At 37.0% G+C, this 27,641-nt stretch overlaps 1 long non-coding RNA gene across 4 annotated transcripts in view; it reads right to left on the reverse strand.

Moving 5' to 3' along the window:
* Positions 1–27,641, reverse strand: part of LOC143643368 (uncharacterized) — a 306,117-nt gene that overhangs the window by 241,253 nt on the left and 37,223 nt on the right. For 2 of the 4 annotated variants that reach the window (XR_013156238.1, XR_013156239.1), the window contains exon 1: positions 17,243–17,526. The exons of 1 other annotated variant lie outside the window; for it this stretch is intronic. This is a non-coding gene — a long non-coding RNA (uncharacterized LOC143643368). Of the gene's footprint in view, positions 1–17,242; positions 17,528–27,641 lie in introns of those variants that run through there. One more of the 4 variants, XR_013156240.1, reaches the window with a different exon arrangement.

Consider the following 27,641-nt stretch of genomic DNA (forward strand, 5'->3'; position numbering starts at 1 on the left):
CCTAATGAGTCTTCCATTAGGTAAGTAACTGTAAGGCAGAAGACGGTTGTTTGTATATAGCCTCATACGTCCACTTCATGGTTAGGCGTCATAGTGAGTGCTCATAAAATTATCAAAAAAGATATAGATACAAAAACTCAAAAATGGACAGCACAATAATACCTAATTGTAAAGTAATCATGTTAAAACACTGAATGAAGCTGCATCCGAGCTATAGGTTTTTGTTTTGTTTTGTTTTGTTTTGTTTGATTTTACTATTATTACTTTTATTTTTTTCTCTATATTAACATTCTATATCTTTTTCGGTTGTGTTGCTAGTTCTTCTAAATCAATGCAAATGTACTAAGAAACGATGATCATGCATCTATGTGATGATGTTAAGAATTATTGATTGCATATGTAGAATGGTATGATTTCTAAATGTTGGGTTAATTTCTTTTTTTTCCGTTAATTAATAAAAAAAAAGATATCTCAAAGGTATGCATTTTAGAAAAAGGAATTAATAATACTACTACTAATAATAATAGTAATAGCAAAACACCTAATAAAGAAAAAAAGGAAGTCATTCCTCATTGCATATGTCTCTTGTCTTCAAAAGTATGGACATGGCTCTGGCAGTTTTTACTCACCAAAATTTCCTATCCCACAGCCCCTATCAACATGAAAAAGTTAGAACAAGCAAAGCCCAAATAGCCCTAAAGAGTGGGAGAAAGATCAAAAGTGATGGTGGAGTTATACAGAGAAGGTTGGGTTTAACAAGTGAGTACGAGTGCTGAATCATTATGCTGATATTTCTTTTAGTCTCCAGTACTGTAGGGCAGCTAGAAATAAAAATCTAAAATTATGGAATCGTAACCCATACCAGACTCTGAAATCTGTTCTACGACAAATTGTTGCGATGTACTCTGAAATTTATTGCTTTAATGTATATATGTTATTTAAAGAGAAGAACGAGTGCAACAGAGAAGATAGGATTTAACAAACGGGTATGACTGCTGAATCATTATACTGATATTTCCACTGGTCTCCAGTGTCTTGGAGCAGCTAGAAGAAAAATAAATAAATAAATAAATATAGAACTATAACCCAAACCAACTTTAAAATCTGTTCAATAACCACTTGTTAAAATGTACTTGGAAATTTTATATATATGTTATATTTCACAATAAAAATATCTAAAAAAATTTCCTCCCCCATGTTTCCTAGAGGAAAATACAGCATCTCAAAAACATTTGCCATGTAGCAGGCATTCAAGAAACATGGGTTGAATGTCTAAGTGAGAGAATTTCATTCCCAACTTAAGGAGAAGGAAAGGTAAAGGAAAAGAAGACTGAGAAGGTCTTGGGGACTGAATTTTGTACTCCACAAAAGATATGGTCAAATCTTAATCCACATTCTTGTGGGCGTGAACCCATTTGTAAATAGGACCTTTGAAGATGCTATTATCAGTGAAGGTGTGGCCAAGCTGAATGGAAGTGGACCCTAATCCTTTATAGTTGAAATTCTTATGAAAAGGAAATTGGACACAGATATATAACCCAGAAGTAGGAGAAGCCAGAGAGGGTGTCTTTGTTTTTAGAAGAGGTGCCCGGAAGTGGTAAGAATTAGAATATATGTATGCAACCTGCTCTTAAATGTTTAGAAGATGAGAGATGGATGGATGGATGGATGGATGGATGGATGGATGGATGGATGGATGGATAGATAGGTAGATAGCAGACAATGAAATAACAAATGTGGCAAAATGCTAATAACTGATAAATGTGGATATCTGGGCTGAAGTTAATTTGTGTTGAATGAGCCATTTCTGTATTATTTTTGCAGCTTTCCAGTAACTTGGAAAGTGTTTCAAAATAAAAAGCTTTTACAAACCAGGGGCTTAGATATTATCTAGTCTATACTTGTCAGTATCTACTTTAAGAATCATTTAAAAAAGCAAATATATAAGAGGCACACTTATCCACTGTTGGTGGGAATGTCAAATGGTGCAACCACTGTGGAAGGCAGTTTGGAGGTTCCTCAAAAAGCTGAATATAGAATTGCCATACGACCCAGCAATACCATTGCTAGGTATCTACTCAAAGGACTTGAGGGCAAAGACACAAATGGACATTTGCACAACAACGTTTATAGCAGCATTATTTACAATTGCAAAGAGATGGAAACAGCCAAAATGTCCATCAACAGAAGAATGGCTAAACAAACTGTGGTATATACATACGATGGAATATTATGCAGCTTTAAGACAAGATAAACCTATGAAGCATGTAATAACATGGATGGACCTAGAGAACATTATGCTGAGTGAGTCTAGCCAAAAACTAAAGGACAAATACTGTATGGTCCCACTGATGTGAATGGACATTCGAGAATAAACTTGGAATATGTCATTGGTAACAGAGTCCAGCAGGAGTTAGAAACAGGGTAAGATAAAGGGTAATTGGAGCTGAAGGGATACAGACTGTGCAACAGGACTAGATACAAAAACTCAAAAATGGACAGCACAATAATACCTAAGTGTAAAGTAATCATGTTAAAACACTGAATGAAGCTGCATCTGAGCTATAGGTTTTTTTTGTTTTGTTTTGTTTTGTTTTTTGTTTTTTTTACTATTATTATTACTTTTATTTCTTTTCTCTATATTAACATTCTATATCTTTTTCTGTTGTGTTGCTAGTTCCTCTAAACCGATGCAAATGTACTAAGAAACAATGATCATGCATCTATGTGATGATGTTAAGAATTACTGATTGCATATGTAGAATGGTATGATTTCTAAATGTTGGGTTAATTTCTTTTTTTCCGTTAATTAATAAAAAAAAGCAAATATATATATATATATATTTGTATGTATATATATATATATATATATATATATATACATACTGATATTTATAAAATCTTCAGATAAGTTGCAGTGCTTGTTCAAAACCCTAGAGCAAGTTGATGGTAGTGCTGGAATTAGAACTCTTCTCCTGAATCAGTTAGGATCACTATCCCCAGCTTTCCATAGGCCTTGACTTTTTCCTGGTAGCAGTGATTCAGAAGGGAGCTCTGATTTATACCAATGATCCTAATATTTCTAACCTAATCTTTGGCTGTTCCTATTATTTTGGTATCCCTGCTAATACAATTTCAATCTGCCACCAAGTTAAAAACATGCCTCTGACTAAAGAGAAGGCCATGAACTAAGAAATGCGAAAAACACATTCATGTATCTCAGAAATAGTATCATTTTTGACATCAAGGCATGAGCTTAAAGTTCCAGCTGTAGTCAATATGAGGAGAAATCATGGTTCATTCTGAACTTCATGGAACTTTGGCTACAACGTTATGAAATGCCTCACCAGCTAAATTCCCAGTGTCAGTGAAAGTGTGTGTACATTCAGGTGCCATTTGCGAAGACATTTCATTACTCCTCAAATAAGACAATCAGGTATGGGATCATTACCTTGAACTATTGCTAAATCCCCTAGACCTGAAAGAGGCTTTTACATCTAAGTCCCAGAAATGAATAACCTTCAAATGGCATGTTTGTTATTCTTCAAATCTCCAGGTGAAATGTAAAATTTCAGATCTTATTCTGCAAAAGGTCAAGATATATAAGTGGGTAAGTCTCTTTGTGAAAGATCTCCATTACTCTTGCTCTCTGCTCTCCATCAGCATGTTTCAAATAGAATATTCATAGATAAAATGAGTCAGATCATCAAAATTTGTGTCATTTGATTTTTTTTAAAAGCTGCCACATTTTGTGTCATTAAAAATGAGAATTTGGGAGGAATGGGGAGAGAAAGTTTCCTGAAGTAGGGCTACTGTGACAAACAGAGGAAGGCCTGGACTAAAACGACGGAAGTCACTAAGGGGTCTTGAGGGACTCTCATGGGTGGGTCCAGAGGGTCGGGGAGGCCTGACTGGAAACCTGCTGTCTCCAGCCTGGAGAAGAAGAGCGGAGAGGCACGGTCCTCCAGTGTCTGAAGACCAGCTCCGGGAGGAGAGTGAGGCTTGTTCTCAGGGCTCCAGCAGGCAGGGTGACCATCCATCTGATAAGAGAGAAACCGAGGCTGATGGTAGTCAGGGACATGGAGTGCGATGAAGAAAAGGAGGCAAAGGGACAGTGAAGTGGACCAGATGGTACAGACGAAGCATCTGTAAGATCCTGGGAAACAGAAAGCAAGAACCCTGAGGCCACCTCCCAAGGTCACCCACCGAGAAATGGTGGGGGGGGCAGTGATGCCCCTAAGTCAGAATCCCTCCCATGCTCAGAGATCTGGAGATTTGGGGAAGCTCAGCATTAATTAGGGGTCCAGCCAATGGCTCTGAAGATTCGCCAGTTCCAGGGACGCTGATGAATAGAAACCTTGGGAATCTTTGGACTCTATCACAACAAGCCAGCCACAGGGGGTGAATGATTTTCACTTCAGTGCAAGGAGAAGGTGAGAGCAAATCCCATAGAGAGGAGACCTGAGTTTTATTCCTAGACCATGCACCCAAAACAACAAAAAAATCCTGATGGAGGACTTCCAGAGAAGATGGCGGCTTAGTAAGACGCACGGGTCTTAGTTCCTCCTCCAGAAAAGCAATCAAAGAAACAGAAACAATACAAAACAGCTCCCGGAGCCACGACAGAGACCAAAAAGACAGCGTAACCCATTCTGGAACGGCTGAACGGGCAGGGAGAATCCACTGCGGTGAGATACCCGAGGGGTGCGTGTTTTCCCGGCCGGGGCGGCTGGTGACTGGGGTCCCCTCCACACACGTGGCTCCCCGGTCTGACTGGGAAGGTTGGATAGCGGGGCCCTCCCACCATGCTTGGCGTCTCGGGCCAGCTAGGCAATTTGGACCGGCAGTCCCCCAAGCCGCGGCCGGCGACCCCCCCCTCCACGCGCGGTTTCCGGGCCGACTGCGAGATTCGGATTGGCAAGTTAAAGGAGCCACAGCATCTTTTACTGGTGGGCCCCGCAGACAGACGAGCAACACCAGAGCCACCTACTGGGAAGGAAAAGAAAAACAGAGCCCAGAGATTTCACAGAAAAACCTTTCAACCAGCCGGGTCCCACACCCAGGGAAATCTGATCAAATGCCCAGACACCAGCAGAAAATAATGAATGACGCTCATAAAATTGAAGATATGGCCCAGTCAAAGGAACAAACCAATAGTTCAAATGAGATACAGGAGCTAAGACAACTAATGCTGAATATACTAACAGAAATGGAAAACCTCTTCAAAAACCAAATCAATAAATTGAGGGAGGAAATGAAGAAGACATGGGATCAACAAAAAGAATAAGTGGAAAGTCTGAAAAAACAAATCACAGAACTTATGGGAATGAAAGACACAGTAGAAGAGATGAAAAAAACAATGGAAACCTACAATGGTAGATTTAAAGAGACAGAGGCTAGAATTAGTGAACTGGAGGATGGAACATCTGAAATCCAAAAAGAAACAGAAACTATAGGGAAAAGAATGGAAAAATTTGAGCAGGGGCTCAGGGAATTGAATGATAATATGAAGCACACAAATATACGAGTTGTGGGTGTCCCAGAAGGAGAAGAGAAGGGAAAAGGAGGAGAAAAACTAATGGAAGAAATTATCACTGAAAATTTCCCAACTCTTATGAAAGACCTAAATTTGCAGATCCAAGAAGTGCAGCGCACCCCAAAGAGAATAGACACAAATAGGCGTTCTCCAAGACACTTACTAGTTAGAATGTCAGAGGTCAAAGAGAAAGAGAGGATCTTGAAAGCAGCAAGAGAAAAACAATCTGTCACATACAAGGGAAACCCAATAAGACTATGTGTAGATTTCTCAGCAGAAACCATGGAAGCTAGAAGACAGTGGGATGATATATTTAAATTACTAAAAGAGAAAAACTGCCAACCAAGACTTCTATATCCAGCAAAATTGTCCTTCAAAAATGAAGGAGAAATTAAAACATTTATAGACAAAAAGTCACTGAGAGAATTTGTGACCAAGAGACCAGTTCTGCAAGAAATACTAAAGGGAGCACTAGAGTCAGATACGAAAAGACAGAAGAGAGAGGTATGGAGTAAAGTGTAGAAAGAAGGAAAATCAGATATGATATATATAATACAAAAGCCAAAATAGTAGAGGAAAATATTATCCAAACAGTAATAACACTAAAAGTTAATGGACTGAATTCCCCAATCAAAAGACATAGAATGGCAGAATGGATTACGACCCAGCAATACCACTGCTAGGTATCTACTCAAAGGACTTAAGGGCAAAGACACAGACGGACATTTGCACACCAGTGTTTATAGCAGCATTATCTACAATTGCAAAGAGATGGAAATAGCCAAAATGTCCATCAACAGACGAGTGGCTAAACAAATTGTGGCGTATACCTACGATGGAATATTATGCAGCTTTAAGACAGACTAAACTTATGAAGCATGTAATAACATGGATGGACCTAGAGAACATTATGCTGAGTGAGTCTAGCCAAAAACTAAAGGACAAATACTGTATGGTCCCACTGATGTGAACCGACATTCGAGAATCAGCTTGGAATATATCATTGGTAACAGAGACCAGCAGGAGTTAGAAACAGGGTAAGATAATGGGTAATTGGAGCTGAAGGGATACAGACTGTGCAACAGGACTAGATACAAAAACTCAAAAATGGACAGTACAATAATACCTAAGTGTAATGTAACTATGTTGGAACACTGAATGAAGCTGCACCTGAAATACAATTTTTTGTTTGTTTGTTTGTTTGTTTGTATCTTTTGTTTTTGTTTTTTTTTCCTTTTTATATATATATATATTTTTTTATTAGTATTATTATTTTAATTCTCTTCTCTATATTAACATTCTATATCTTTTTCTGCTGTTTTGCTAGTTCTTTTCCTAAATCGATGCAAATGTACTAAGAAATGATGATCATACATCTATGTGATGATACTAAGAATTACTGAGTGCATTTGTAGAATGGAATGATTTCTAAATGTTGTGTTAATTTCTTTTCTTTTTTTTGATTAATAAAAAAAAATTTTTAAAAAAATGAGAACTTGGGAGGATTCACCTTTTATTCTGTATGAAAGAGAGTACTTTAAAAACTTGTTTGTTGTCCTAATCTTTTCTTGAGAATGATCACTGCAGTCCCCTTCCTTTTGATAAAATTAATTTAAACTTAAAAAATAAACTTTTGAGGAATGTACGAACCTTGTGTGTCTTCCTGATGTTAAACATTTTTAGTAGGAAAGATGTACTTTATAAAATTTTGATAATGAAATTGTGAAGTATTTGCACTCCAGAGGCCATTTTAGTAGTGAAAGCTATCACAGGTCTGCTGATCTAATATTTGTGATCTGGCATTAGTCCTCAGCATTGAAAAAGGCAAAACCAAGCCAATTTCAAAGTAAATGATAAGTGACATATTTGTAGTAAACAATTTTGAAATAAATCTGTTGTATGTAATAGCCATATCTGCTTATAGTAAAAAATTCAGAATGCATAGAAAAGTCTGTAATACATAGAGATAATTGAAATCCTACTGCAAAACAACTTTTAATATTTTATTGTATGTTTCTCCAGATTATATATAATATATATATATTCAAATTTTTTTAAATAACATAAAGTTATTTACATTTATTAGTTTGGGAATGTTTATAACTCATTCTCCATCCTATACTCCCACCTCCAAAACTGATGGAAAGGAGTCTGTTTCTGATACCACACATGCTAAATTTCCTGTCTTATCTGAATGTCTATGAAACAGAAATAGCAAAATGAGTAAGGAGAAGAAAGATTGCAAGGACAAACACTGGTGATTTGCTTCAGACTTAGCCCAAACATAAAGCTAGAGTTGAAAGAAGCTAGGAAACTTGGCATTATCCAGTACCAGTAACCAGATATCACTCAATTAGAGCACACAGAGTATAGTGGGAAATATGGATGGGATATTAAAGATATATTGTTGTAAATTAAGAATGTCCAAGGGGAGCAAGGGTAGTGCCATGAGGGAGACCCAGGTCTGATTCCCAGTTCATGCACTTCCTAAACAAACAAACAAAATTCAACAAATGGCGCTGCAATAACGGGGTACTCAAATGGAAAAGATAATGAAATGTGATACCACCATATAGCATACAAAAAATAAAAATAAAAATAAAGAATGTGCCACTTTCCCAAGTATTTAGAATTAAATTATGACTTTCCTATTGGGCTTCTGGATCACAGGACTCAGAATAGGATGCCTCAGTCCCCATCTATTCAGATTACACATCATTTTGAAACCTTATTTTCTTCTCCAGTTAATGATCTATTAAGATACTTTAAATTAGTACACATAATCCTTGTTTTTATAGTCGCATAGTACTCCAATATGGATACATCAAAATTTATTTGAACACCTTCTGATATATTTTAAGTCAGATCTGAGATAGCTCATAAGAGTGGCCCCAGTATTATTGCTGTATTTCCTTACTATAATTGTCTTTATGAACTTGTGTACTCTCAAGAATGTGTAAAAACATGCTTTCTGAAAGAGGTAGTGAAACAAAGCATTTGCTGTGCCTGCCACACATACTCTAGGCAAAAGAAATCAGCTATAAGCCAGAGCTTATAGTACTGTCCCTATGCATTCCCATAGTAACTCCCACCTATTTGCTTTCCTATAAAATCTGGAGACAAAGGATATTTGGGGTTTAGACTTTGTCCTCTGAATCTACCAGCAGTAAAAAGCTTGTCCACTTCTCAGAGGCTCTGGTGCTTTCTTGTGTGGTGTCTGGAGTTTTTCCCTACTTCAAGTCCAATTTCAAAATGAACAATTTATATGTAAAACTTCGTGTAGTTTTCCAATACTTCTGAGTTTTTTGCTTGAAGTACAGGCTATAGATCAAAGGTAATATACTTATTTGGTCTTTTGAAACACATTGCCTAAATAACCTCCAGAACGATTGTATATACCCATAAGCCATATGGGAGAGGGTTAAATTTCCCACACCTACACAAGTACTGATTATTCTCAATTTTTTTTATTAATTAAAAAAATTAACTAAAACAACATTTAGAAATCATTCCATTCTACATATGCAATCAGTAATTCTTAATATCATCACATAGATGTATGATCATCATTTCTTAGTACATTTGCATCGATTTAGAAAAAGAAATAGCAAGACAACAGAAAAAGAAATAAAATGATAACATAGAGAAAAATAAAAATAAAAATAAAAAAAATATATAAAAAACAACAAACAAACAAACAAAAACTATAGCTCAGTTGCATCTTCATTCAGTGTTTTAACATAATTACATTACAATTAGGTAGTATTGTGCTGTCCATTTTTGAGTTTTTGTATCTAGTCCTGTTGCACAGTCTGTATCCCTTCACCTCCAATTACCCTTTATCTTACTCTATTTCTAACTTCTGATGGTCTTTGTTACCAATGACATATTCCAAGTTTATTCACTAATGTCGGTTCACATGAGTGAGACCATACAGTATTTGTCCTTTAGTTTTTGGCTAGACTCACTCAGCATAATGTTCTCTAGGTCCATCCATGTTATTACATGCTTCATAAGTTTATTCTGTCTTAAAGCTGAATAATATTCCATCGTATGTATATACCACAGTTTGTTTAGCCACTCGTCTGTTGATGGATATTTTGGCTGTTTCCATCTCTTTGCAATTGTAAATAACGCTGCTATAAACATTGGTGTGCAAATATCTGTCTGTGTCTTTGCCCTTAAGTCCTTTGAGTAGATACCTAGCAATGGTATTGCTGGGTTGCATGGCAATTCTATATTCAGTTTTTTGAGGAACCGCCAAACTGCCTTCCACAGTGGTTGCACCATTTGACATTCCCACCAATAGTGGATAAGTGTGCCTCTTTCTCCGCGTCCTCTCCAGCACTTGTCATTTTCTGTTTTGTTGATAATGGCCATTCTGGTGGGTGTGAGATGATATCTCATTGTAGTTTTGATTTGCATTTCTCTAATGGCCAGGGACATTGAGCATCTCTTCATGTGCCTTTTGGCCATTTGTACTTCCTCTTCTGAGAGGTGTTGGTTCAAGTCTTTTTCCCATTTTGTAATTGGGTTGGCTGTCTTTTTGTTGTTGAGTTGAACAATCTCTTTATAAATTCTGGATACTAGACCTTTATCTGATATGTCGTTTCCAAATATTGATTCCCATTGTGTAGGATGTCTTTCTAATTTCTTGATGAAGTTCTTTGATGCACAAAAGTGTTTAATTTTGAGGAGCTCCCATTTATTTATTTCTTTCTTCAGTGCTCTTGCTTTAGGTTTAAGGTTCATAAAACCACCTCCAATTGTAAGATTCATCAGATATCTCCCTACCTTTTCCTCTAACTGTTTTATGGTCTTAGACCTAATGTTTAGACCTTTGATCCATTTTGAGTTAACTTTTGTATAAGGTGTGAGATGCAGGTCCTCTTTCATTCTTTTACATATGGATATTCAGTTCTCTAGGCACCATTTATTTAAGAGACTGTTCTGTCCCAGGTGAATTGGCTTGACTGCCTTATCAAAGATCAAAGGTCCATAGATGAGAGGGTCTATATCTGAGCACTCTATTCTATTCCATTGGTCGATATATCTATCTTTCTGCCAATACCATGCTGTTTTGACCACTGTGGCTTCATAATATGCCTTAAAGTCCGGCAGCGTGAGACCTCCAGCTTCATTTTTTTTCCTCAAGATACTTTTAGCAATTCGGGGCACTCTGCCCTTTCAGATAAATTTGCTTATTGGTTTTTCTATTTCCGAAAAATAAGTTGTCGGGATTTTGATTGGTATTGCATTGAATCTGTAAATCAATTTAGGTAGGATTGACATCTTAACTATATTTAGTCTTCCAATCCATGAACACGGTATGCCCTTCCATCTATTTAGGTCTTCTGTGATTTCTTTTAACAGTTTTTTGTAGTTTTCTTTGTATAGGTCTTTTGTCTCTTTAGTTAAATTTATTCCTAGGTATTTTATTATTTTAGTTGCAATTGTAAACGGAATTTGCTTCTTGATTTCCCCCTCAGCTTGTTCATTGCTACTGTATAGAAACACTACAGATCTTTGAATATTGATCTTGTAACCTGCTACTTTGCTGTACTCATTTATTAGCTCTAGTAGTTTTGTTGTGGATTTTTCTGGGTTTTCGACATATAGTATCATATGGTCTGCAAACAGTGATAGTTTTACTTCTTCCTTTCCAATTTTGATGCCTTGTATTTCTTTTTCTTGTCTAATTGCTCTGGCTAGAACCTCCAACACGATGTTGAATAATAGTGGTGATAATGGACATCCTTGTCTTGTTTCCGATCTTAGGGGGAAAGTTTCCGATTTTTCCCCATTGAGGATGATATTAGCTGTGGGTTTTTCATATATTCCCTCTATCATTTTAAGGAAGTTCCCTTGTATTCCTATCCTTTGAAGTGTTTTCAACAGGAAAGGATGTTGAATCTTGTCAAATGCCTTCTCTGCATCAATTGAGATGATCATCTGATTTTTCTGCTTTGATTTGTTGATATGGTGTATTACATTAATTGATTTTCTTATGTTGAACCATCCTTGCATACCTGGGATGAATCCTACTTGGTCATGATGTATAATTCTTTTAATGTGTTTCTGGATTCATTTTGCTAGAATTTTGCTGGGGATTTTTGCATCTATATTCATTAGAGAGATTGGTCTGTAGTTTTCTTTTTTTGTAATATCTTTGCCTGGTTTTGGTATGAGGGTGATGTTGGCTTCATAGAATGAATTAGGTAGCTTTCCCTCCGCTTCGATTTTTTTGAAGAGTTTGAGGAGAGTTGGTACTAATTCTTTCTGGAATGTTTGGTAGAATTCACATATGAAGCCGTCTGGTCCTGGACTTTTCTTTTGGGAAGCTTTTGAATGACTGATTCAATTTTTTTTACCTGTGATTAGTTTGTTGAGATCATCTATTTCTTCTTGAGTCACAGTTGGTTGTTCATGCCTTTCTAGGAGCTTGTCTATTTCATCTACATTGCTCTATTTATTAGCATAAAGTTGTTCATAGTATCCTGTTATTACCTCCTTTATTTCTGTGAGGTCAGTGGTTATGTCTCCTCTTCCATTTCTGATCTTATTTATTTGCATCCTCTCTCTTCTTCTTTTTGTCAATCTTGCTAAGGGCCCATCAATCTTATTGATTTTCTCATAGAACCAACTTCTGGTCTTATTGATTTTCTCTATTGTTTTCATGTTCTCAATTTCATTTATTTCTGCTCTAATCTTTGTTATTTCTTTCCTTTTGCTTGCTTTCGGGTTAGTTTGCTGTTCTTTCTCCAGTTCTTCCAAGTGGACAGTTAATTCCTGAATTTTTGCCCTTTCTTCTTTTTTGATATAGGCATTTAGGTCTATAAATTTCCCTCTTAGCACTGCCTTTGCTGCATCCCATAGGTTTTTATATGTTGTGTTTTCATTTTCATTCACCTCGAGATATTTACTAATTTCTCTTGCAATTTCTTCCTTGACCCACTGGTTGTTTAAGAGTGTGTTGTTGAGCCTCCATGTATTTGTGAATTTTCTGGCACTCTGCCTATTATTGATTTCCAACTTCATTCCTAGAAAGTGCTGTGTATGATTTCAATCTTTTTAAGTTTGTTAAGACTTGCTTTGTGACCCAGCATATGGTCTCTCTTTGAGAATGATCCATGAGCTCTTGAGAAAAAGGCGTATCCTGCTGTTGTGGGGTGTAATGTCCTATAAATGTCTGTTAAGTCTAGCGCATTTATTATAATATTCAAATTCTCTATTTCTTTATTGATCTCTGTCTAGATGTTCTGTCCATTGATGAGAGGGTGAATTGAAGTCTCCAGCTATTATGGTAGATGTGTCTATTTCCCTTTTCAGTGATTGCAGTGTATTCCTCACGTATTTTGGGGCATTCTGGTTCAGTGCATAAATATTTATGATTGTTATGTCTTCTTGTTTAATTGTTCCTTTTATTAGTAGATAGTATCCTTCTTTGTCTCTTTTAACTGTTTTACATTTGAAGTCTAATTTATTGGATATTAGTATAGCTACTCCTGCTCTTTTCTGGTTGTTATTTGCATGAAATATCTTTTCTCAACCTTTCACTTTCAACCTATGTTTATCTTTGGGTCTAAGATGTGTTTCCTGTAGACAGCATATAGAAGGATCCTGTTTTTTAATCCATTCTGCCAGTCTATGTCTTTTGATTGGGGAATTCAGTCCATTAACTTTTAGTGTTATTACTGTTTGGGTAATACTTTCTTCTACCATTTTGTCTTTTGTATTATATATATCATATCTGATTTTCCTTCTTTCTACACTCTTCTCCATACCTCTCTCTTCTGTCTTTTCATATCTGACTCTAGTGCTCCCTTTAGTATTTCTTGCAGAGGTGGTCTCTTGGTCACAAATTCTCTCAGTGACTTTTTGTCTGAGAATGTTTTAATTTCTCCCTCATTTTTGAAGGACAATTTTGCTGGATATAGAAGTCTTGGTTGGCAGTTTTTCTCTTTTAGTAATTTAAATATATCATCCCACTGTCTTCTAGCCTCCATGGTTTCTGCTGAGAAATCTACACATAGTCTTATTGGGTTTCCCTTGTATGTGACAGATTGTTTTTCTCTTGCTGCTTTCAAGATCCTCTCTTTCTCTTTGACCTCTGACATTCTAACTAGTAAGTGTCTTGGAGAACACCTATTTGGATCTATTCTCTTTGGGGTGCGCTGCACTTCTTGGATCTGTAATTTTAGGTCTTTCATAAGAGTTGGGAAATTTTCAGTGATAATTTCTTCCATTAGTTTTTCTCCTCCTTTTCCCTTCTCTTCTCCTGGGACACCCACAACTCGTATATTTGTGTGCTTCATATTATCATTCAATTCCCTGAGCCCCTGCTCAAATTTTTCCATTCTTTTCCCTATAGTTTCTGTTTCTTTTTGGATTTCAGATGTTCCATCCTCCAGTTCACTAATTCTAGCCTCTGTCTCTTTAAATCTACCATTGTAGGTTTCCATTGTTTTTTTCATCTCTTCTACTGTGTCTTTCATTCCCATAAGTTCTGTGATTTGTTTTTCAGACTTTCCACTTATTCTTTTTGTTGATTCCATGTCTTCTTCATGTCCTCCCTCAATTTATTGATTTGGTTTTTGAAGAGGTTTTCCATTTCTGTTCGTATATTCAGAATTAGTTGTCTCAGCTCCTGTATCTCATTTGAGCTATTGGTTTGTTCCTTTGACTGGGCCATATCTTCAATTTTCCTTGTTGTGATTTGTTATTTTTTGCTGGCGTCTGGGCATTTAATCAGATTTCCCTGAGTGTGGGGCCCAGCAGGTTGAAAGACTTTCCTGTGAAGTCTCTGGGCTCTGTTTTTCTCATCCTGCCCAGCATGTGGTGCTTGTCTGTCTGCAGGTCCCATCAGCAAAAGATGTTGTGGCTCATTTAACTTTGGAAGACTCTCACTGCTGGGTGTGTGGTGGAGACAGAGGAAAGGTTGTAGGTTGGTTTTAATGCCTTCAAATTGTGAAGTCCTGGGATCTGAATTCCTTTAGAGAGGAATTCCACCTGAGTTGCATTTCACCCCTCCCGCGGGGAAGGTTCAGGTGGTAGAGAGCCCTGAAAGCAGCCTGCCTCTGCGTTCGGGGAAGTTGCAACCTGTGTAATCCCAGCGCTGAGCCCAGAGGCAATGAAGCCTCCTCAAAAACAGCCGCAGAAGGCTCTGTTTCACCCCCTTTCCTCTTTTTCAGTTAGCCCAATCGGCGACTTTCGCCTTGATCAGTTTCACCTGAGCTGAGGGCCTATTTTTAGTAGTCAGAAGTTGTTCCTTAATGCCACTATTGGTGTTAGGTTGGGCTCAGTCTCTACTACTGTTGGAGACTCTTTCCTTTCCCTCCATGAAGTCATCTGTGGGGGAGGGGCGCCGGCCGCCACGGCTTGGGGGACTGCTGATCCGAAACTCCCAGCCAGCCCAGGAAGCCACGTGTGTGGGAGGGGCTACAGTCGCCAGCCGCACGGCTTGGGGAACCGCTGTTCCCATGCTCCCAGCTGGCCTGGGAAGCCACGTGTGTGGGAGCGGCTCCGGTCGCTGCTGCTTGGGGAACCGCTGTTCCGAGGCTCCCAGATCAATTTTGTTTTTAATTTGCTAATTGGACTGGCAAACGGAAGTTACAGATACTTTTAAAATTCCATTACTTGAATCTTATCATAAATTTATTGACCAAGAATATCATTAACATAGGATGTTCTGAATAGGCCAATGATTCTCCCTGCAAATCCAGGAATTGTCTTTTATCATTTACTTAAAGTGTTTAAATGAAAACCTGGTTAAAATGAGCATAGTTGAAAAAATGTACCAAAGAGCACAATAAAATATAATAGAATAATTCTCCCATCATATCCTTCTAGCAATGACTTCACATTATAATTCCAAAGTTCACAACTTTTTAAACAGAGCCATGGCATAGAAGTAAACACTTCTCTAATTGGTTTCTGTATAAAAACCAATTAATCACATTTTTCCTTTACTAGCATTTTTAAGACTTTTCCAGCTTTATCAAGGTTGAGCATATTTTGACCATATTATCTACATATAATGCAATATCCTCAAGTATATCATTATTTTAAATGAAGTGCTATTTCAAATATTTAATTATTTGTTTTATATTTGTTTTTAGAAGAAATGATAGTCTTCCATGCAGGACATGTAAGTGTTTTGATATGTAACTCCTAACTACTGAAGCTGTCCCTTAAATGTTGATGTTTATTCAAGATTCCATTTTTGACCATCTGTTTCTCTCACTCTGCAGTGACCTTATTTAAATTCAATCCATCATAAACTCAATGGGTCCAAAATGAACTTATTAACTCTCTACTCCTCCAACACATGCATATAATCCTCTTCTTTCCCCAAGATTGTTTTCTTGAACGATTGCCCAGTTACAAACAATAATGTCATCCTAGACTTTCTTTTTTACTCTCAACACTGAATCAGTCACCAAATGCTATTGATTCTATTTCCTGAACATCTGTTTACCTGTCTCTTCCCCATTCCCATTGACACACCCTTAATTTAGATTTTGACACTATAACAGTCTTCTAATTTTTTCCCTGGTTCTGTTCTTCTAATCTGAACTTTAGACCTCCCTAACCAATTCTCCCCAAGGTCATCAGATGAATCCTTCTAAAATTCAGAACTGATTACATCTCTATCCTTCTAAAAAAAAAAAAAAACTAACCACAGATTTTTAAAACTCATCAGTATGGCACACACAGTCTCAATATATTCTGTTACCTGCCTATTCTGCTTATCAGTTTCCAACCTGAGCCATGCACATTTTCTATGCCAGTCATTCAGAATGGCTCAATATGCCCTAAATATACCACACTCTTTCTTCTGTACATTTATCTGCACACATTATTTCCTCTTCTTAGGTTATTCTTCCTTCCTGTCACCTAGATAAAATATAACTTACAATACTCAATTGAAAATTTACCTCTCCCAAATAAAGCTTGCTGAAACATAAGACTGAACTGGATATCCTTCTCTATGATCTCACTGGAAGCAGTGCTTACTCTTTTCCTCTTCTAAAGGGAGTGATTCTTGACAAAAGAAAAGACCTATCTCTTCTATACACAGACATGCCCAGCACCTAGCACACTGTCTGATCAAAATCGGACCTCAAAAATAAATGCATAAAATAAGGAGTTCCTGCTGTAGAGGAAGTTAATTAGAGGCTGGATTTCCACATATCCAAGATGACTTAAAAGAGATTAAACACAATTGAGTCTGCTTCGAATACTAAGATTCTATACTTCAAGACTAATTGAATACATAAAAATTAATAAAATGCAACTGTACAAATATACTTAGCTATTGTCAGTGCCAAGCAGTTGCTGGAGGTACTTTAGTCTCCTATTCATAATTTCCATTAGCCCCTCAAAATCATCCTCAAGCAAACATAGACTAAGAAAAATACGCTTTATAGAAAATGCAGCTGTTGGAAGACAATTCTCCATGGGCCTCGAGTTTCTATTCTTACTGTAGGCAGATGCACAGACAACCTTTGTTCCAAACTGTCTTTTCAAGTATCTTTGTATAGTGAATAATTTTGGAAAACAGACAGTATGTCTCCCTCTGAAGCAAAGCGTAGTTTTGTTCACTTTCCAGTATAATAAAATGAATGTCTCCCTTCGAGGCAAAAGCCAGGTTTGCTTACAGTCCATTATAAAAGATCTGAGTTCCCTAAACTTGGGATTCCTCACCTGTGGCATAATTTTATTCTTGGCCTGGTGGCTTAGTCTCTTTCTCTCCCTCCCTCGCCATTTTGGCACGTCCGGTTCTTCTAAGCCTCTGAATTACAAGCCTCACCAGCGACTAGTGATGATGCAGCCTTGTCTCTCTAACCCTATTGGCCTTCTCCTTAGTCCTCCACCTACCCAACATCCTCTGCTATGGGTACACTCAGGAACAGCATCTCTATGGTCACAGTCACTCATCCGTCCTCCCTGTGTGATTGGCTACCCTCCCCTGGAGGCCATGCCCTAACTCCGCCTCTCTTCAAACTGTATATAATCCAGGGCTCGTCAAGCCTCGTGGTCTTTAGCTACTGGCGGCCCTGGCATAAGCGTCTACCAACAATAAAGCTACCTCGCTTCATGCCTTAATTGACTCGGCCTCCAGTCCTTTAGATCCGCAGCGAGGTCTCCTGCGCGCGCCCCTTGGACCCAGACCCCCGGCTCGAGCCCCTTTTCTGCGTGCGGCAGTGTCGTCTAGCAAGCAGTGAGAAGCTGAGGAGTAGAGGGTCCCCGATAGCTTAGCGGTTGGGCCAAACCGCACTCACCTGTGATGAAACATCCCACATACACATCACCCTCCTCACAGCTCCATGGGACTTGGAAGGCAAGGAGAGGTTACACAAACATGTTATCTCAGGCAGCTGACTGCACAGGGAATAATGAAGTCTTATACCAGGTCTTTTGTGTCATATTCTAGCTCCACGAACCCATAGCAGGCTAGCTTGTTAACTTGCAGGTAGGATACATTCTCAGGCCTAGCACAGTTCTTGATGGCTGCTTTTAAGATAAACCCTTCCCTTCAAACATTATTGCCAGTCCAAAGCCCGTCTTGCATAGAAATTCTGGAGCAGTTTCTATTCACAGATTGCCATGGAGAACATTTAGTTAACCAGCAGCACATTTCACCCTAACACCCTTAATATCCAAACACAGGATGTAACTTCTTTTTTATCAAAAATAATGGCCCTACTCTCCTGCTCTTGTGTAAAAAAAAAAAAAAAAAAAGACATTAGCCATGATTCTTACCTTTTCCAAGCCCTAGTATTCACATTCAGACAGACTTGGGACTTAATTGTAGAAAACTTCTTTTCTTCTATCCTATCAAGTATACTTACAGCCTGGGCTCTTGGAAGAGGATATAGCTGATTAGATCTACCGATTGTCAATCGTATTCAGCATTTGTTCCACACAACCTTCCACTCTGACTTAATTAAATTACTTTCTTTCGAACATGCCTGTGGGTTCATTGATGCCAACATGATGAATTAGCCAACTGTTTATTTGCCATAGTGCATAACAATGCTTTACTGCTAGAAAGTACTGAATAAATCTTCAGTTAAAATAAGCAAAGTTAAACTAAAATACATTTTATTTCACTAAGTAGAGCATACACTTTTTAAATTAAGGAGTAAGCTGCCTCTGCAAACCTCATGGCTTTCAAAAGAAAATAAATACTTATTAATTGAAAAATAAGCAGTCTAATATAATAGTTACCAAACCTTAGTTCACATCTGAATCATTTAGGATGCAACACCTATTAAATCAGACTTCCTGGAGACAGGCAGAGTAAACTCAAGTTTTTAAAGTTTCCCCAGCAGAATCTGAGGTGCGATAAGAATTTGGAATTTGTTGTACTATGAGAACTTTTTGGAATGATCATTAATACAGCCCATTTTCCATTGTCTCCTTTCCTAAATAAAACAAAAAATGCTTCACATGTTGGTAACTAATTTAGGGAGCAAAACTAATTTTACTGCTATGATTCTCATGTATAACTACCCCTTCTTAATACCACAAAATTTGTCTGCCCCAATGTGAGCATAGCTGTGATTTTCTTGGCCATAAATTGAAAAGATGCATAATTAAATTATCATTAATATAGTATCTCTTTTATTACAGTTTTCTCAGTCTCAATAGTATCCACATAGATTTCAAAAAGTATATGTGTATGAGTGCATATGAACGAAAAGCACATTCGTTTAATCCGTAGATTACACTTGTTGCGCCTAGAAATTCTCTGACTCCTTTGAATATTTCTTCCAGCTGTTTCCACATTTCTGGAGACATCACACTGAGAACCACTTTTCTGGAGGCTATAGTCCAAACATTAAAATTCAGCCTTTGTCAGTTAAAAACAACCAGGGCATAAGCTACAAAGTCATAGTGTAATAGTGCACTTTTCTTACTATAGTACTTAAACTTTTTACTTGGCATCTTTTCAGTTGTCCTTACCACATCCCCCTCATATAGTTACTATTTACTTTCATTTTCTATATGGGGATACTGAGCTACAAAAAGGTTAAGTGATCTGCTTTAGGCTTTTGAAAAGTTCAGATCTCCTAACCGACAGTTTCCTGCCTGATACATGAGACAGCACTGCCCCTCCAAGGCAGCCAGTGGTATATAGCGAGACTATTAGAGGCAAGATTGACTCTTACTTTTATCCAAGGTTTACAGGGGTTCAAATGCTCTTTAAGCAGCCAAGTATTCAACTGCTGAATTATTTGTTCCAACCATTCAAACACTTTAACACAACTCTTCTCCATAAATCAGAGCACAGTCCTCTAATTTCAGGATGGTGGAACTGCCTTTGACAGTGTGGTGTGAGCCTGGTAAATACCTCAAGGTGGTAGCATATATCTCTTACTGACAAGTTCAAATGAGATTGTACATTTAAAGGATGAGTGTAGGGTAGAAGAAAGGAGATTAAATTACATTTAAGAGAAAACAGCATTTAGGCAAAGCGGCCTAAGGATCAGAATTTTCAGAAACTTATTATCAAGAAACTTATGAAAAAGCTAAAAAAGGAAGAAAAAAAAAAAGTTGGACTATACTTTAGAGACCAGTAAACTAACCCTCTCATTATCTTAGAATAATCCAGAAAGGTGAAGCACTGTGCCTAAGGCCATACAACAGTGCTCTGTATTCAGTCCAGCACAGCATTGCAGGGTTCTTTCTGCCACTTCACACCTGGAGCTGGCGCTGCCAGGGCCTCAACTGCATCCTCCTGGGATTTACCATCTACAGGGACTCACTGACACCTACAACCCTGCCAGAAGGCTGGATTTCTGACTAGGGGCTCACTCAGCCTGCACAGGGCAGCCAGGGGTGCCAGAGAGTGAATGCCTGGGACAAAGCGCTCAGCACATGATGACCAGCGCTTTGGGGGCTAAATAACCCAGCTTCCTCGTCCCTCGGTTGGAATAACTCTGGGGCCTTTTCCTACATTCTCTCATGGAGTTCCCCAAGGGAATTAAGCTCCAGTTACCCATAGTAGTCACTGGCTTGAAAATCTACCTCTTGTTTCTGGATCTCCTTCCTCTCCATTACATTGCCCTTTTTTCCTAATAATGAAGCCTAGTATCATTCTCCCAAATAAAGAACTTCCATTCAAGTTCTTAAGATCTCCATCTGGGGGAACCCAAAGCAAAATACTGTCTCCAATGCCCCCTGGCTGAAATCATCATTCTTTGAGATGAGACAGCAGGTGATTCTAGAAAGAGCTAAGCAATCTCCAAATTCTTCAAAATTGTCCTTCAAGAAAAGGCTATTCCTCCCAATTTCTATTTTTTTTAGACATTTTCTTATTGTGTCACTGGTAGGTTTACAGAAAAATCAGGCAGAAAGTACCAACTTCCCATATACAACCCCTCCCACACACACAGTTTTCCCTATTATTAACATTTTGCATTAGTGTGGTACTTTTGTTACAACTGATGAAATATTACTGGTATAATTTCACTATAAACTATAGTTTGTTGTTTACACTAAGGTTCACTCTTTATGTTGTACAGTTCTATTCTGATAACATACGTAAAACCTAAAATTTATTATTTAAGCCACTCTCAAGTATACAATTCAGTGGTGCTAATGACATTCATAATGTGCTACCATTTCCCCACTCACCCACCCATTACTAAAACGTTTCCAGTATCCCAAACTTTTGCCTACCAAACCCCTACCCCTGGTAACCTTTATTCTCGTTTCTGACTCTAAAAATTTGCATATTCTAATTAATTTCATACCAGCGCAGTCATACAATATTTGTCCTTTTGTGTCTGGTTTATTTCACTCAACATGATGGCCTCAAGTTTCCTCCATGTTGTAGCATTTTTCAGAACTCCATTTCTTTTACAATTAAGTAACAGTCCCTGTATTTAAATTTGCTCATCCTGAGATTATTGAGTCTGCTACCCCTTCCTCTTAGTCTGCATATATGGTCAAGTTTGCCCCCGTTTAATAAAGTAAGCCCTCCTTGACTGTGCTCTCCTCTAACTTCTGTCTTGTCATTGGCCTTTCAGTCTTCAAGTATTCTCTTTCAGCTACTTCACTTAACTTAAGTTTACTCTAGTATCATCTAACTCCTTACCATTTCACTGAAACTTGTTCTGGCAGAAAAATTCATTTACCATTCTGCTAAACATAATGAGAACCTTTCAATTCTTACATTATAAAGAAGTGTTCCATTTTAATGCAGTTTAACTTTTCAGTTTTCCCACCTTTATATTTGAGGTTTCAAGGTATATTTTTTACCTCAATAGCATAAAACTACTCTTCTGTATTTTCTTCTGAGTGTTTTAACGTTTTGCATTTAAATCTTTATTCTAGTTGGAGCATATTTTTTAATAATGTGAGAAGTCCTCATAGTATGACAAAACTGAGCACCCATTCTCAAACCCTCCCATCCCTAGCTTTTCTTTGATGTTTTTCTGATCTGACTCTCCTCATTTCTGATCATTCTTCATATGTCCCTTTTATGTGCCTACTTTTTATTGCACACCCTGAGAATTGCCAGGGTTTGACCCTTGGCCTACTTTTCTTTTCCCATTACAGTCTCCTCTTGAGCAATCTTAACCTCGGGTATTTACTGATATCCACATATACTGAATAGTTTTTTATCCAGTTGTATATTCAGCATAAAACCCAATAAAACTAAAAGACTCCATTCAGGTTTCAACATCTTCTACAGGGCTTTTCTGAATTTGACAGCTGTTATAAACTTCTTCAGGCCAGGGAATATTTCATATTTATCTATTTTATCCTAAGCTCCTCGCATACTGCCTTATAATTAAGTCACTCAGACGAAGTTTCTTCAAATGACTTCACAAAACAAATATTTTAAAATGAAAGATTCAGCTGTTTAATCAGCCTTGTTATTTCCACAAAACTAAGAATATCATTTTTAAATTCACAAATGAATAGAATCAATCAGTGTTTCCATAAAGTAAAATATACTTAACGTAAACCTCCTTTGGTGCAGTTACATGTCTTTTATTTATTCAATGATCCATTAACTTAATGCATATTTAAAAAGGAAAGTTGATCTTTAAGGAATCTTGCTAAGCATTGAAAAGGATAAAGTGTCTTGTTCCAAGCAATCATAGATATTTTCTGCAGTTATCTCCTTATTTGTTTCCCACTTCAGTTCTTGCCCGGTTACACTTTATTCTCCAAAAGTACCCAAAATGTTCCTAAAAAAACAAAACACCTTCCTTTACCTCAAAACAATCCAGTGTCCTCCTATCTTATCAGAGCAAAAGTCCAATCCCCTTATTATGTGCCGCAATGCCACACGTGTATGCACCCTGCTGCCGCTCTGCCCTACTCTTCTGTCGCCTCTCCCTTGCTCACTCTGCTCCAGGAACACTGGCTTCCCTGATGTCCCTCAAACACACCAAGGATGCTAACAACTTTGAATTTGCTGTTTTCTTCTGCCTAGAACAACTTTCTCCAGGATATCTGTACTGCTTTCTATTTTATTTCATTTTGGTCTCTGCTCAAATGTCAACTTATCACAGAGATGTTTCTGACTGACGTGTACAATTATACCTTTCGTCTCTACTTTCTTTATCCTGTTTTATTTTTCTTTATAAATCTTATTATCACTTGATATATATTTGTTTATTGTCGGTCTTTCCCTGCTGGAATATAAGGTCTCTCCTATCATTGTTCACTACTGTATCTCGAGGCCTTAGACCGGTTTCTTACACATAGTAGGAACTCAATACATGTCCAAAGAGAAAATACATGAGTTAATTAGCAAATATGACATACCATCTGTCAAAGAACATTTTAATCTAAAGAAGTGGATAGGTGCATAATGCAATAAAAATACATTTTTACAAATATCTTCTTGTTTTGGATGTAAGCAAAGCTCTATGCTTGTAAGGAACAACAAGCAGTACATTCTAACTAGCAGGTCAAACTACCAGCTAGCAACCCATATGGATATAAAATGGAAGCACATCCTTTCACTTAGTTTTTTGTTTTGTTTTATTTTATTTTATTTTGTCCTTGTGAGCTGACAACTCCATGTTTCTCTAATTTTGAATAACTTCTAGTCGTATTATCCATATGCTTTTTTATTAGGCCATGACAATTTTACTCAGTAAATTGAATCTATTATGTGTATAAGAATTGGAATGGGTGAAAACATTTTCTCTTCCAAAGTTTTCTATCCTGCTCAGATGCAATTCTTAGTCATTAAACATATGATACACAGAATCATGGAAGTTTATATCTGAAGGGGCTCTTAGATAGCTTCTCATTTCATGCATTTGTGAAACATAGTCACGCCAACATAATATAAATTCACACCAGGGAATTCTGACTCTATACAAGCACCATGATAAGGAATGTATATGCAGACATTTTGGTTCTTAATCCGCATGGCAGCCATTTATATTAGCACATGAATCCCTTCAGAAGCATTTACACATCTCCACTTTGGTTACTGAAAAAACATACAAAGAAACAAGACATTTAAAGCAATGAATTTTATTTTTGGTACAGCCTTCTGCCTGGCCACAGAAGAAGGTTTTACACAGGTGCAGAGTAAAGGCCACTCTCAAATTTGTTGCAACAATTTGCCTGTCCTGCCATCCCCTACTTCACTGGTTTATCTTTTTTCTCTAATTTTCACCAGAGTTCCTACTATGTTCCAAGATATATGTTTACCCCCACGTTCACTCTGTTCCAACACAATGCTGGGGGAGGGGTATTGAACAGGGTGTCACCTGTAGACACAGTACTGTGGGAACTGAACTAGAGTACTGAGGTCCTTACTTGGAATTTAGAGCAGCCCATCTACCTCCTTCACTCTCTTTCTGAGTTGTGTGTGCATTTTCTCTTGCTGCCATCTTTGATTTATCCTTTGACCTTCCAATGAGATATTTTTGACCTTGAGAACTGATGCTTTTTATTATAGTCTCCATTATGCTTTGCTATACATTTTTTCTAAATATTACCTATCATTAATCCCTGAATGTTCCATTCTTGTAAATTAAGCATTTTTTTTCTACTTTACAGGTGAAGAAACTGAGTCTCCAGGGAGTTAAAGAAGTCTCTCAATCACCCAGCCCTTTAACTCATAGATCATGGACTCTAGGTCTGACCTCACACTATTTTACTCTCCCCAAGATTGGAATCTAAACTACAGCATAGGTCCATTGGATTCCAAATCAGTGGAAAGAGATTCAGTTACCACAAATGATTCAAACCAAATTAAGTGAAGAATTTATTACTTTAACTTAGCCTGCTTAATTGCATAAACTTTTAAGCAATAATGGTCTTGCCTAATAATAAACCAAATTAATAAATCTCTTTCCTTTTCTGATTTTATGAGAGAACTATTACTTTTATTTGTAATTATCTTTATAATTCGACTAAATCTTAAAAATTTAACTCCTAATTAAATCCCAAATCTGACTTTAACAATCAGTCCAAAGATCTGTATAGTTAGAAAGACATGAAGATATTTTTCCTAAAGAGTAGAATAAAGAAAAATGTAACATTATCATTTTATCCATGTGTTTTTTTACATACATGGCTTTCAAAGAATGGTGGGTTTCCCTATTAGAGTACATAATAAATAAGACTTTTCATTGATAGGACCTACTTATAATCATCCCTTATAACTAATTTATCACCAAGCCATACTGATATTTGAAAGTATCACTTACAGCATCCTTTCACCATCTTGACATCACTCAGAATCACTTCTCATCTTATATGCAGGTCATCAGGCTGTGGAGTTATTGCAGAAGTTGAGCATTGCTGTGGGTCCCAAGTACTGTCCACAGAATATATGACTATTTTTCAAATGTATATGGTTATAGCTAATAATATACATTTATCTAAGTCATTGCTTAATTTATTTAAAAATTATGTTATATTTCCTTAACATAAATTGAAAGATCAAGTATAAATAGATAATGGCTATAAACAGCTTTTTGAAAAAAGTCATATACCCAAAAAGTTTGGAATAGTTAATGAAGATCATTACAGTCAATTCTTAAGTGAGCTCTTTACCAACCCCCATTCTAATTCTCAAACTGATAATGAACCAAAAGTTTATTGACTATAGAATGAGAAAATTGTGGGGCATGTGTATAATGGAATACTATTCAGCAAAGAAAATGAATGAACTAATGCTCCACATATGACATGGTTGAATATCACAACCATAATGTTAAGTATGAGACGAATAGCACAAAAGAATAATTCCATAAGATTCCCACTCTCTATGGGTACTGAATCAGTATATTGATATTTCTTTTAGTCTCCAGTACTTTAGAACAGCTAGAAATGAAAACCTAAAATTGTGGAATTGTAACCCATACCAAACTCTGAAATCTGTCCTACAACTAATTATTGTAATGTACTTTTTTTTTTTAGTCTTTTGTATCTGTTTTATTTCCATCAACACAATGTTATTGTGATTTCTCCATTTCTGCATCTATCAGTAGTTTGTTCTTTTTCACGCTATGTAGCATTCCCTTATATAAATGTTACAGTTAATCATTTGCATATTGTACATACTGCAATGTACTTTGAGATTTATTGCTTTTTTGTGTGTTATTTTTCACAAAAAAAGTAAAGATATAGAAGGAAGAGTATAATAAAGAAGATAGGATTTAACAAATGAATATGACTGCTGAATCAATATTGTTCTAGCTTGCTACCTGTCAGAATTCAATATACCAGAAATGGAATGGCTTTTTAAAAGGGGAATTTAATAAGTTGCTAGTTTACAGTTCTATTAAAGCAAGCCTATAGAAATGTCCAATTTCTAAGGCATCCAGGGAGAGATACCTTGGTTCAAGAAGGCCGATGAAGTTCAGGCTTTCTCTCTCAAGTGGAAAGGCACATGGCGAACATGGTCAGGGTTTCTCTCTCAGCTGGAAGGGCAAATGGCAAACGCAGCATCGTCTGCTAGCTTTCTCTCCTGGCTTCCTGTTTCATGAAACTCCCCAGGAGACATTTTCCTTCTTCATCTCCAAAAGGTCGTTGGCTGGTGTACTTTCTGCTTCTTGTGGCTATGTCATTCTCTGCTCTCTCAGAATCTCTCCAAAATGTTTCCTCTTTTATAGGATTCCAGTAAACTAATCAAGACCCAGTCAAATGGGTGGAGACATATCTCTACCTAATCCAGCTTAACAACCACTCTTGACTGAGTCACATCTCCAGGGAAATGATCTAATTACAGTTTCAAACATACAATACTGAAAAGGGATTAGAAGAAACAGCTGCCTTACAAAATGGAATTAGGATTAAAACATGGCTTTTCTAGGGTACATACATCCTATCAAACCAGCACAAATATATTGATATTCCTTTTGGTCTCCAGTGTTTTGGAGCAGCTAGGAGAAAAAATGAAAAATCATGGAACAATAACCCAGACCAAACTTTAAGGTCTGTTTAACTACTTATTAAAATGTACTTGGAAATTTATTGCTTTTTTGTATATATGTTATAATTCACAATAAAAAAAAAAGATTCCCACTCTCTTTAGAAGTATGGACAGTGGTTACTTTGACGGAAGAGAGTAGGAATAGGAGATGGTATGAAGTCTTCTGGAGGGCTGATAACGCTCTAATTCTTGTTATGGGGATAAATACCCACATTGACTAGTTGTGTTTTTCTTTATGATTTGTGTACAATTGACTTCCATAAGTTGCATTTAAAAAATTACTGTCAAAAGTTACTGATAGACCTAAATTTAACATATTTTTTTCTTAACTATAGATGACTAATAATCTAAATCAAAGCACTTTGGGGAGCCAATGGGAATGTAATTACACCAGGAACATCCTAGGCAAAATAGAATTTGTGGTTACCCTATAAAACACCTTGAATGATTCTTTGTTATCTTTATGCCCTCCAAAATAATTTATGAGCACAATAGGCAAACTTTTTTCTCATTCTTTTTAGGTTTCTTGAGGCCTGAGATGATACCATACCTTCTCTATATGCTCCAGACTAGTTAGCAGAGTAAAATTTATAGAATATATAGAAATTTAAAGCAGCCACCTTTATGCCATTCAATCAAAGGAGCTTTGACATGTGAGAATGTATAAAACGGGGC

This window comes from Tamandua tetradactyla, chromosome 8, assembly GCF_023851605.1.
Source record: "Tamandua tetradactyla isolate mTamTet1 chromosome 8, mTamTet1.pri, whole genome shotgun sequence".
Classification (NCBI taxonomy): Eukaryota; Metazoa; Chordata; class Mammalia; order Pilosa; family Myrmecophagidae; genus Tamandua; species Tamandua tetradactyla.